This window comes from Pseudophryne corroboree, chromosome 2 (genome assembly GCF_028390025.1).
Source record: "Pseudophryne corroboree isolate aPseCor3 chromosome 2, aPseCor3.hap2, whole genome shotgun sequence".
NCBI classification, from domain to species: domain Eukaryota; kingdom Metazoa; phylum Chordata; class Amphibia; order Anura; family Myobatrachidae; genus Pseudophryne; species Pseudophryne corroboree.
In genome coordinates, this window is record NC_086445.1 from 330634005 (window position 1) to 330647897 (window position 13893).

Genomic DNA, 13893 nt, shown 5'->3' on the forward strand with positions numbered 1-13893 from the left:
CTAGGCCCCAAACAGCACATCATGCAAACAAGAAAAAGAGGTGCAAGGAGGTAGCTGTATGACTAAGCTAAGCGACACAAGTGTGCCGCACAAACAACAATATTGGTGGCACAGGAGAGCGTACCCCTAAACCACACACACACACACACACACACACACACACACACACACACACACACACACACAGAGCAAACCTTTAAAATAATTTGGATAATAATAATCCATTTATTTGGAGTTATTATAATAATATGCAGCACAGGCGAGCGTACCCCTACACCACACAGGGTAAACCATGTAAAAATTATTTGGATAATAATATAAGTAATGTATATAACCCTTTTATTTGGAGTAAATAATATACAGCACAGGACACCCCCACTGGACTGATGCAGCACAAGACAGCGCCACTGGACTGGACTTATATGGCAGTACCACCGGAATTAAACGGCAGTACCACTGGACTTATACGGCAGTACCACTGGACTTATACGGCAGTACCACTGGACATATACAGCAGTATCACTGGACTGGACTTATACGCCAGTACCTCTGGAATTATACGGCAAGATCACTGGACTTATACACCAGTACAACTGAAATTATACAGCAGGATCACTGGAATTATACGGCAGTACCACAGGACTTATACGGCAGTACAGCTGGACACATACGGCAGTATCACTGGACATATACGGCAGTACCACTGGACATATACAGCAGCACAGGGACGCCACCACTGGACTGATGCAGGATAACACAGCACCTCTGCAATGGACTGGACTTATACAGCAGCACTGGACACATGGCACAGAGGACACCACCACAGTAAGTGGACTGATGTAGCACAATACGTCACCACTGAACTGATGCAGCACAACACAGCACCACTGGACTGGAGTTATACAGCAGCACTGGACATATGGCAGCAGAGGACACTTTCACTGTGACTAGACTAATGCCGCACAATACACCACCACTGGACTGAGGCAGCACAACACAGCACCACTGGACTGGACTTATACAGCAGCACTGGACATATGGCAGCAGAGGACACCTTCACTGTGACTGGACTGATGCAGCACAAGACACTAACACTGTACTGATGCAGGACACTGAGGACGGAGACATGTCCTCTCTCTACACTCTCCAATGCTGGAGTGCAAATGGCTGCGACGCGCAGCTCCTTATATGGAATCCAAACCCTGCGAGAATCCGACAGCGGGATGATGATGTTTTGCCTCGTTCTGGTTTCCGAGTCAGGCAAGAAAACCCAAGCCTGACTCGGATCCGGGCTCGGTTGGTGAAGTTCGGGCGGGTTCAGTTATCAGGGAACCGAACACGCTCATCTCTAATATACAGTATATATATATATATATATATATATATATACATACAGAGGAGACCGGCGGCACTCAAGCAGACTCAAATCTTGTGAACCAAAGTGTGGTAAGTTTATTCCGACATGTTTCGGGGAACTCCCCGTCCTCAGGGTCTAACAAGCCAAACTAAACCACAGTGAATGTTTATAAACACACCAGACAATAATGAGACATACATAACTATACTCACCTGTGTCCCGGCACCAAGCGCCCGCCCCGGAGTCCCGCGGCACGCCGGAGTCGCCCGCCAGTGACATCACAACGATCGGATATAGTAATCCGTAAAGCGGATAAGGGGGGGTCCATAGTGATACAGGACCTCACCGATTATGTTAAAGAATGTGAGCGGCAGCTCGGTGATTCTAATACCTATACACGTCTCACTATGGATCCCACCCGAAGTTTTAAAACGGAATTAGATACCTTCCTCGATACATCTCTGAGCCAGGGCTTGATTACTCAACAAATATGTAAATGTTTAAAAGTTGAACACCCACGGGTACCACTTTTTTATACTGTGCCCAAGGTTCATAAAAGGCTGGTGGATCCCCCTGGTCGCCCTATTGTGTCGGCCAGGGGGTCCCTGTATCATCCCATATCAGTTTATTTAGACTCTTTTCTTAACCCTTGTGTACAGGCACTTTTTTCGTATTTGAAGGATACTACAGACCTGTTGCTACAACTGCAGCGTTTGGGTCCCCTTCCTGAGGGCACCTTACTCTGTAGCGCTGATGTTACCAGCCTCTACACCTGCATCCATCATGAAGCAGGTGTAGAGGCGGTTCGTATGCTGATTCAGGACAATGAGGCCTACACAGGCCCTGAGGTGTCCTTTTTTCTATCATTACTTAATCGCATCCTTAGATGTAATTATTTTATTTTTAATGGTAAAATCTGGTTACAGACCGCGGGATGTGCGATGGGGTCTGCCGTGGCCCCATCGTACGCTAACGCGTTCATGTACCAGGTTGAGAAGAAAATGTTCTCCCTGGACCCCGCTGTAGCACCAGCTGTCATCTTGTACCTACGTTACATTGATGACTTGCTTGTGTTGTGGCGGGGCCCAAGGGATAAATTAAGGTCATTGTGGGAAGACCATAACGCCACGCAGCATGCGGTACAATTCACTTATGTAATTGATGACAAATCTATTAATTATTTAGATGTCACCATCAATATACAAGATGGACAATTAGTCACTTCCCTCTTTGTTAAAAGCACAGATCGTAACACTTTATTGAATTTTCAGAGTCACCATCCGCCAGCTTTACGCAGAGGATTGCCATTCTCGCAATTTATGCGTGTCCGCCGGATCACCACATACCCGGTTGAGACTGATACGGCTATGGAAGCTATGCTAGTTAAATTTGCAGAAAGGGGTTACCCATTGAAAGCCTTGCAACAGGCTCGAAAGAGGGCTATGGACATCCCTCGTGAAATAGCGTTATGCCCTAGGCCTAAAACATATGTTTCAGCAAAACAGAGGCTACCTTGGGTGAATAGATATGTGGTCGGTTCTGATGAGCGGACCAAAAGGGCTAAAAGCCTGTGGCCCATGGTTCAGACTGACCCAACATTGACATCCTTAGCACATACCTCCTTACTGCCTAGCTACACACGTGGCAAGAATATTGGTGACTATGTAGTCAAATTAGATGTATCTGGTCTCACTAAGCACCAAGAAAAGCACTTCCTTAGATCTAAGAAAGGTTGTTTTAGGTGTTTAGGATGTGCAACGTGCAATACATTAATTACAGGCACATCTTTTAACCATCCTTTGACAGGCAGGAAACTTACCATTAAACATCGACTTACTTGTACATCTACACATGTGGTTTACTTACTCACATGTCCTTGTGGTCTTGCCTATGTGGGCAAGACCATAAGACAGTTTCGTGAGCGCATGGCCCTTCATAGAAGTGCCATCAAGAAGGCACATGAAAAAGGGAGTAGTGAACAACCCTTTGCGCGCCACTGTCTAGTTGCTAAGCATGGCGTGGCCAGCATTAGAGCCATTATAATTGATCAGGTGCCCATTTCACTTAGTGGTGGTGACAGGGATAGGATACTGCTACAGAGGGAGGCACGTTGGATCTTTACCTTGGGGACGTTGTCTCCAGGTGGTCTCAATGAGAATCTAGGGTTGCAGTGTTATTTATGAAACTTCTTTAGCTTCCCATATTAGGGAGCCCTATAGTTAACTTAGCAGCATATTTAAGTAGGGTGATTTCATGACTAACTAGCCTAACGGTATACTGGCCTATGTGATCTGGACATCAGCTCTTTTAACATGTATGTCATTATGTAGTTGAAACATATGCAAGTCTATTTTTCATGCATATTTTTGTTTGTCTTTTTTGTCCTGTTCATTTGTTTATTTACTTTTTTAGGTTGTCAAGTTAACTCCCCTGTGTCGTGGACCAATCGTGCGGCGCGGGGTCCGGTGACGCGCCGGCTAGTTTCCGGCTGGGACGGCTAGTGGAGGTGCGCGTCAGCGTCCTGTTGCCTTGGTGACGGCCCGGCGCGACGTCCGCTGATGTCACTGGCGGGCGACTCCGGCGTGCCGCGGGACTCCGGGGTGGGCGCTTGGCGCCGGGACACAGGTGAGTATAGTTATGTATGTCTCATTATTGTCTGGTGTGTTTATAAGCATTCACTGTGGTTTAGTTTGGCTTGTTAGACCCTGAGGACGGGGAGTTCCCCGAAACATGTCGGAATAAACTTACCACACTTTGGTTCACAAGATTTGAGTCTGCTTGAGTGCCGCCGGTCTCCGCTGTATATTTTGAGGATCAGCTTTGTTTCTCTAGGAGGGCACCGCAGCACGTTGCCAGTGGGAGAGGGAGTGCCGGGATTGTATTGGACTATATATATATATATATATATATATACTGTAGATGTGTATACTCTGTCTCTCTCTCTCTCTTATATATATATATATTAATTACAGTTATCTATATAGTGAATACATATTACACAGCACGCTACAGAGAATATTTTCGTAATTTACATCAGTCCCTGACCCATTAGAGCTTACTAGCTATCATTGTAAACACACATAAACATAGAAATATAGAATTTGATGGCAGATAAGAACCATTTGGCCCATCTAGTCTGCCTAAAAACACATACATGCATGCATACCCTTGCACACTAGGATTCATGTCTGCTGGGAGCCATTTAACCAACAGTATGCAGCTGCTGTGTGAAAATATGCCAGTGTCACAGGAGGCATTCACAGGGGTAGCGACAGCTGTGCCAAGCCCAGGTACTGGGATGGGGCGTGGTCAATGAAGGGAGGTGTGGTCAGCATCTCAAGAAATGTCAAAAATATTAGTCTGCGAAGCTGGTGTGCACTGCACAGGGGTCGCCAGCGTGAGGACTGATAGGCGCCGATGGCAGGCGGGTGTGATCACTCACCCACACTGACAGATTCTGCAGCAAATAATAACTGTGTAATAAAGAGGGCAATTTGCAGCAAAAAGGAAAACCTTTTTTCACCTCATCAGTTTGAAGTTTTCGTCATTGATATTTCGGACCCCTGCTACTTGTTCAAGATCCAAATGTGACAATAACGCAATAATGCAAGGATGCAGGAGTAATGTGACTGACCTGATGGCATGCTTAAGTGAGGTGTTTAATCAATCATTCATTTAAATCCAGCTGACTGGAACTAAGCCACTATCAGCACATACATACATGGAAATTTGAACAATGCCGCCTAGAACAGACGGAAACTACGGTAATTCAGAAACATACATCACAAAACCAAACTCACGTCCAACCTTATAAACTGTGACACATCATGCAAAGCAGGTCTTACTGCGGTACACATAACCTAGCATGCTGTGGACTTTTGTCTGCTTTCCTCCATGGAAAGTACATTACTCCCTAGTACGTCACTGTGTAGGTCACTGCAGGATAAACACAATATGAATAGGGTAACCAGTGGCGGAACTAGAGTGTGGTGGGCCCAGGTGTAACAATATGCTTTGGGCCCCCCTTCACACACACACACACACACACACACACACACACACACACACACACACACACTCAACACAAACCCACAGAAGAAAACCAAAGAAAATTTTTGCTGCTTTAAAAAACAAAAACAAAAAAAAACAACACGTCCGAGTTTGGCAGGAATCTTGGCACTCCAGCCGACTCTCACTGGATTACATCCGGACCATGATCTGAATTGTGCTTAGCCTTTTTCTAATGACGTGTGGAAATGATGTAACTACTCAAGCTGCAAAATATAGAAACAGACCAGGGGGGTTATCCAATTAGCTGCGATGCCGCTTTGGTGGATGAAAACAGACGGATATTGCGATTAATGACCGATGGTAGTTATCGCAGTGTCCAATTAGAGGCCCTCTTCATCGGCTGAAAAAGGACCCACAATCGCGAGATAATGCATGGGATCGGGGATAAGCTTACTGCGGATTATGCTATGGCTGCCTGAGGCATCCGAAGCATAATCCGTGATAAATGCCGGCATCGGTGGCAGGAGCCCAAGGCATCATGGCTAATAGGATAGCCCCGGGTGATACATTTATTATTAATTATTATTTATTACCAGTTAATTATATAACGCACACATATTCCACAGCGCTTTACAGAGAATATTTGGCCATTCACATCAGTCCCTGCCCCAGTGGAGCTTACAATCTATATTCCTTACCACATGTACACACAGACACATTTATGCTAAGGTTAATTTTGTTGGGAACTAGTTAACCTACCAGTATATTTTTGGATTGTGGGAGGAAACCGGAGTACCCGGAAGAAACCCACGCAAGTACGGGAAGAATATACAAACTCCACACAGTTAGGGCCATGGTGGGAATCAAACCCATGACCTCAGTGCTGTGAGGCAGTAATGCTAACCATTACACCATTCGTACTGCCGCTAACATACTGTACATAAACAGTGGTCGAAGTGGAAATTTTGAAGTGGGGGTATGGAAAAGTGAAGGTTGTAAATCATGCGTGCGGCAAAGGTGTGTGTGCTCGGGAAAAGGGGCTGTGGCCACTCGAAAGGGGGCATGGCCTTCAGTGTAGTTTATCAAACCATGTACCCCTTATGCTCATAATGCACCACAATAGTAGGACCCCTTACTGGTGCCCCTTTAACATTATAGCACACGGTATGAGCCGAAATTCACATTATAGCACATGCTATGAGCCAAAATTCACATTATAGCACATGGTATGAGCCGAAATTCACATTATAGCACATGGTATGAGCCAAAATTCACATTATAGCACATGGTATGAGACGAAATTCACATTATAGCACATGAGCCAAAATTCACATTATAGCACATGGTATGAGCCGAAATTCACATTATAGCACATGGTATGAGCCGAAATTCACATTATAGCACACGGTATGAGCCGAAATTCACATTATAGCACACAGTATAAGCCAAACTTCACATTATAGCACATGCTATGAGCCAAAATTCACATTATAGCACATGGTATGAGCCGAAATTCACATTATAGCACATGGTATGAGCCGAAATTCACATTATAGCACATGGTATGAGTCGAAATTCACATTATAGCATATGGTATGAGCCGAAATTCACATTATACCACACTGTTTGAGCCAAAATTTACATTGGCGGGTGCCATGGTTCTGGAGTCCTGGGCATGGGCAGTAGACTCCAGCACAATGCCGGAGCCTACTGCACTGTGTAGAGGAGTGGGCCCACCTGGAGTCTGCACACAGGCCCCCATCTCTGTTAAATGCTCCTGAACACTATATTTGTTTTCCCTTTCTTTTGGAGATGAGGGGGCACCAGACTCCAACTTGCCTCTGGACGGCTGTCAGTGTCAGTGATTCAGTGATGATACTTCTAGGAGTTCTGGTATATAACACATCTACAGTCTCAAAGCACTTACTGTATCACATATAGTACCAACTCACTTATCTACATGAATAACACAAGGAAGACTCACCGATCTCAAGGGGGTTACAGTCTAATTTAGTTTATTTAAAAAAAACTGAAATTAAGCAAAAATATCAACTTGAACCATGTATAATGTTTCATTACAGAAAGCATCAGTGTTAATGTTTGTGTATTACCACATTGTAAAACAACTTTTTTTCTGACAATGCCACACTGCATGATCAAATAAATGTTGGCCTAACGATCCTACTTATTATAGTATTGGTTTTATAAGATCAGTAGCCTTTTTTCAGTTGTCAATATGACGTGCCAAAAGTGCTACTGCCCAGCAATAACGTGCCCTCTGTTTTCATTAGGTTTAGTTTTATATTAAAATCAAGATCAGAATCAAAATATTAAGGTGAAATGCAGTTGTGTTTGTGCAAAAAATAATTATAGCAGAAGTCAAACAAACATAACTGCTATATAAAGGTCCTGCTTTATTAAAGGATGATGATATCTGGCCTTTTATTAGCTACATTGTTTGCCTCCATTTATTAAGTCAGATTAGGAGACTAGAATTCCTGAAAAATATTACCAAGAGAAAACATTCCCCTGACCTGATTGTCAGGTGGAACTGAGCAAGCTGCCAGACAGTCAAAAAGTTACATGCTGTCAACAATCAACTCCTGGACTAATTCAAGCCAAATAAAGAACAATGTGGGTAATTCAGATTTGATCACAGCAGCAAATTTGTTAGCAGATGGGCAAAACCATGGCCCTCATTCCGAGTTGTTCGCTCGCAAGCTGCTTTTAGCAGCATTGCACACGCTAAGCCGCCGCCTACTGGGAGTGAATCTTAGCTTAGCAAAATTGCGAACGAAAGATTCGCAATATTGCGAAAAGACTTCTCTGTGCAGTTTCTGAGTAGCTCGAGACTTACTCTTCCAGTGCGATCAGTTCAGTGCTTGTCGTTCCTGGTTTGACGTCACAAACACACCCAGCGTTCGCCCAGACACTCCTCCGTTTCTCCAGCCACTCCCGCGTTTTTCCCAGAAACGGTAGCGTTTTTTCACACACTCCCATAAAACGGCCAGTTTCCGCCCAGAAACACCCACTTCCTGTCAATCACACTCCGATCTCCAGTACGAAGAAAAAACCTTGTAATGCCGTGAGTAAAATACCAATCTTCATAGCAAATTTACTTGGCGCAGTCGCAGTGCGATCATTGCGCATGCGCAGTTAGCGGAAAATCGCTGCGATGCGAAGAAAATTACAGAGCGAACAACTCGGAATGAGGGCCCATGTGCACTACAGCAGGTGTGTGTGTGTGTGTGTGTGTGTGTGTGTGTGTGTGTGTGTGTGTGTGTGTGTGTGTGTGGGGGGGGGGGGGGGTGGGTATGTGCAGATATAACATGTGCAGAGAGCGTTAGATTTGGATGGGGTGTGTTCAAACTGAAATATAAATTGCAGTGTTAAAATAAAGCAGCCGGTATTTACCCTGCACAGGAACAAAATAACCCACCCAAATCTAACTCTGTCTGCAAATGTTATATCTGCCCCCCCCCCCTGCAGTGCACATGGTTTTGCCCAACTGCTAACAAATTTGCTGCTGCGATCAACTCTGAATTACTCCCGTTGTTGATAAATCACAATAATGGGGCAGATGTATTAAGCCTGGAGAAGTGACAAAGCAGTGATAAGTGCAAGGTGATAACGCACCAGCCAATCAGCTACAATATGTAAATTTACACATTGAAGCTGATTGGCTGGTGCATTATCAAGTTGCACTTATCACTGCTTTATCACTTCTCCAGGCACAATATATCTGCTCCAATATGAGAGTCTACTGAAAATTATTTTGTTTGTGTTAGAGTTTTTATTCATACAGTACATGTATGTAGTTATTAGTATAGTTTTATTAAGTACTCATTATATACTCTCCCATGCACTGTATATTCAGAGTTTTACAGTAATAGCTTTACAAAAAAAACAACAATATTTTAAGGAGACAGCAAATCAATAGGAAAATAGGTCATTGTATAAGAACATAGAAATTTCTTTAAATATTAGCAAAATAGAAGATAAATATATAGGAATATATAAAACTTAAGTTAGCAAAACACAATGTCATTGGTCATTATTTATCTATGGTCAGAAAATAAGTCTATGTTTTTCTTTAGTTTTCTGGCAGGTTTTAAAATATCAACTTTATTCAAGTCAAACTATATTTTGTAACTCATACACTGGTTTTGCCGTTAATAATATCGCCATTTTAAAGTCATCAAAAAAATTGTGAATATCAACATAAAACTGACACTTGATAAAATACTATAGTGATAAAGAGCAGAGAATTGATCCAGCACAAGACAAGGAAGGCATAGTATGAATATATGACTGTTACCTATAAGACTAACCAATGTGGTACCTTCTACAGTACAACAGAGATTGTTTTCTGTATGCACCATGGAGTAGAGTAAAGTATACTCAAGGGGAGGGTTCACAGGTGTAGACCAACAGCTAGACTCCTTGCCTGGTGCACTCTTAACAAAAATAATAACTTGTAAAATATAACTTTTAATCAGGAATTGATAAAAAAAAAAAGTTGAAAACATAAAGATTCACAACATACTGTAGAATTCTATCAATATAAAGTAAGTGGTAAAAATTCTATATTTCTATATTGTTTTGAATCTGTATATGTCTTCAGCTCAATTTTTTTTATACAGCTTTAATTTTATCAACCATCAGTCTGTGATTTGGGATCTGTGATGTGAATCTGATGTCTGTGGTGTATGTACTTTAAGTTGTTAATGGGTGCATTACATCAATACAGTATTTTCTCTATAGAGTCTTTGATGTAAAGGTTTTGTGTCTATCATTTGAAAACAATTTAAGAAATATTGATTGTAGTTTTTTTCCAAAATCAAATCAACATTATTTTGATCCTTTGTCGCAGGGGCCAAAAAAGGTGTGGGGCCCATATGCCAGTGCTTACTCTGCCTATTTGTTAACTTAATCTGGCACTGACTGTCCACTAAGGCTAGCTGCCATATAGCAGCATAGTGTTACATGGTATCCGTTCACATGGTCGACCATGTTATGGTCGACAGTCATTAGGTCGACCACTATTGGTCGACATTGACATGGTCAACCTGGACACATGGTCGACATGAAAATGGTCGACACATGAAAGGTCGACACATGAAAAGGTCGACATGAGTTTTTTAACTTTTTTTTCTTTTGGGGAACTTTTCCATACTTTACGATACACATGGACTACGATTGGAACGGTAAAGTGTGCCGAGCGAAGCGGTAGCGGAGCGAAGGCACCATGCCCGAAGCATGGCGAGCGAAGCGGTGCACCAATTGGGGTTCCCAGTCACTTTACGCAAAAAACGACACCAAAAAAAGTAAAAAAACTCATGTCGACCTTTTCATATGTCGACCTTTCATGTGTCGACCATGTGTCCATGACGACTATGTCAATGTCGACCAATAGTGGTCGACCTAATGACTGTCAACCATAACATGGTCGACCATTCATACCGGAACCGTGTTACATTGGGCAGGGAGGGAGAGTGGAGGAAGCAGCTTCCCTGGACCGTGAGCAGCCCAACATACAGCAGTCTCCTGCATGATGTGCCACTGCTTCTGTACTGCTAAATAGCAACTAGTGGTAATGAACAGATAAGAAGTGCTACAGAAGGCGGTGTCAGGGGATGCACTGATCGCTCCGCCCTGATAGAAATATTGGTTCTATACAGCTAATCTTTAGTGAATAGAATATTTTATGTCTGGACATTCCAAAGAGAACAAATGAAATCTGCAGGAACATTAAAATATAGTGTAGTGTATTGATGTAGTATAGTGATGCAGTGCAGCATGTGTGTGTGCGGGGGAGGGGGTTGTGTAGTGAGAATAATGTAGTGTAGTGATGTAGTGTAGTGACACAGCACTGTTCACGGGGAGGATGTAGTGTAGTAATGTAGCCCTGCACATAGGGAAAATGTAGTGTAGTGATGTAGTGCAGCATATAGGGGGGATGTAGTATAGTGACACAGCTCTGTGCATAGGGGGATGTAGTGTAGTGTAGTGATGTAGTGCAATGCAAAGGGTGGGATGTAGTGCAATGCACAGGGGGATATAGAGCCACATATAGGTGGATGTAGTGCAGCACATAGGGGGTGATTTAGTGCAGCAACGCAGTATGGCATATAGGGAGATTTAGTGCAGTTATGCAGTGCAGTGATGCAATGTATTGTAGTGATGTAGTGCAGCGTATAGAGAGATGTAGTGTAGTGTTGTAGAACAGTTACGGGATGGATATAGTGCTGTGGAGAGGGCACAGGCACTCATTTCATCAACATACTAACCACCTTGTTTTTCTTTAGTTTGGGGGTGGGAGTTCAAAGCATATTTTTGCTCATGAACCCTCATGGGATCTATTTATAAAGCAGAGTAAAGCCCTGCTTTGCAGAAAAGAGGGCTTTTCTCTGCTTTGGGCTATTCACAGACCGTGTTACCCTGAAGAAGTTCCTGACTCCTCCAGTGGCACCCCTGCTCCAAACCGGAGTCGCATCACCATACTTTTGTATGGTAAATGTGCTTCATGAAGTAATGGAAAGCTCTGCTTTCTGCTTCTCCATGGAGTTTAGATTCGCCATCTCGGGATGGCACAGTCTGAATTGTGGTGTGGTCACTGCAGGGAAGCTCAATGCTTCCCTGCTCTCTGACTTGCTCCCTGCACTGGCTCCATTCCGTGACCTCCCAGCAGCCCCTGCAGCCTGCTGGAACCTCAGATGCTGGTGCATGCACAGAAGTGACCCACTAACTTCGCAGTGGGGACCTCTGGAGAAGGATGCACCGCTGGAGCCAAGGATGCTCGCTTTGCCTGAAATGTAAGTATACTGTACATGAATTTCTACTAACAAAACCTATATATTGCATCAAACTGATGCAATGTATAGTGATAAGTAACAATTCACATTTCCTTTTGTACATGAATATACCCCTATATGACCAACAACATATGCAACCCAAGCATGCATATAGCTAACGAGCTACATAAGTGCTTTTACCTGACAATGCATATTAATTGCCTAGCGATGCAACGAGGACATACCTGAAGACTGCGCTGATTAATTTAATATTTGACACTTGTACGGTATATCTGTGTGCGAATGAGTCTGTTTACCACGCACAAAAGAACTTGGCATGAAAGAAAGCAGCAGCCGCTATAGCGTAGCACTTTGTATACAGATTCAAACTCAGTGGCACAAAAATATACAACTTTCGCATAGCAACTGAATCAGCACCGTATCCAGGAGTGTCTTAGGGTGGGTACACACTATGCCATTATTGGCACAATATGTCATTTCCAGACAAATCCAAATGACATTTTGTGCATAGCAAGCAGTGTGTACACCCAATTGTGCATTCCCGCGAGTCACATGTAATATCTTCTGGTTGGCTGTGCTGCACGGCCAATCAGAAGATATTGCATATCATCCAGTGTAGTTTAATGAAGGACGGAATGAGGGTTCACTCCGTCATTCATTAAATTGTTTTAGTGTGTATGGGCAACATGATATGACAGCCCATCGACTGATGTGTACCCTGCATCGCCTTGTGGTTAAAAACACTTGAAAAAAGATGTCCGGCACTATTAGAGATGCACAGGACCTGGCATACCCAGAGGTTCTGTTTGGCACAACTGTAGCAATAATGTTTGAGGACAGATCTGTAAATGTACCTACTAAGTACCCACAGGAGAGGTTGGGGATGAAATCCCAGTAGACGGGATCCCGACGGTCAGTATGCTGACAATAGGATCTCGGTCATCAGAATACCATCAGCGGGGCGAGTGCTAAAATGCCCCTTGTGGGCTCGCTGCACTCTCCACAGGTTCTATTCCCACTCTATGGGTGTCATGGACACCCACGTGTGGGAATAGCTCTGGCGCAGCTGTCGGCATTCTCGGTAGTTGGAATCCCAGCGTCGGTTTTTGACAACCTGGGATATTAACTACATCCCCATAGAAGCATAGTTATTCTTGGGTTTTATGGTTTTTATGGCTAAATCCAATAAATTGTTGTTCAGAGATATCAGGAAAGTTTGCAGATAGTTTGCTATGCCGGGTGTTGTATGCCGCAATGCGTAAAAGGATACATTAGTACCTATTGATTCTATGTAGTCCTGGTTGGTTTTGCCTTTTACATGATTGCTACTTTATAACATCGACCAGACTCACCAGGAACTTGCCAATACTTCACAAGCCACTACATTTACCCGTAGAGTTGAACTGCATTCAGTGTCAGAGTTGCAAAAAATTCAAAAGTCCAATAATTCAATCTTTACGTTCCACAATTTTTTATATTGTGAAATGCGTTGTACTTAAAATTCAGCATTTCGCCAAGTTTATATTTAATGAGTAAGCATGGGGCACCGATATTCAATTCATTTGAAGCAGAACTGTGAAAAATAAGGCCACATTTTAATAAGGGAATATGTAAAATTTTGTGGAACGAGAAATTAGGCCAATTAAGAACAGTTTTGAAAATAATGCTGACTTTTAACACACACACACACAAACATTAACAATTACAATA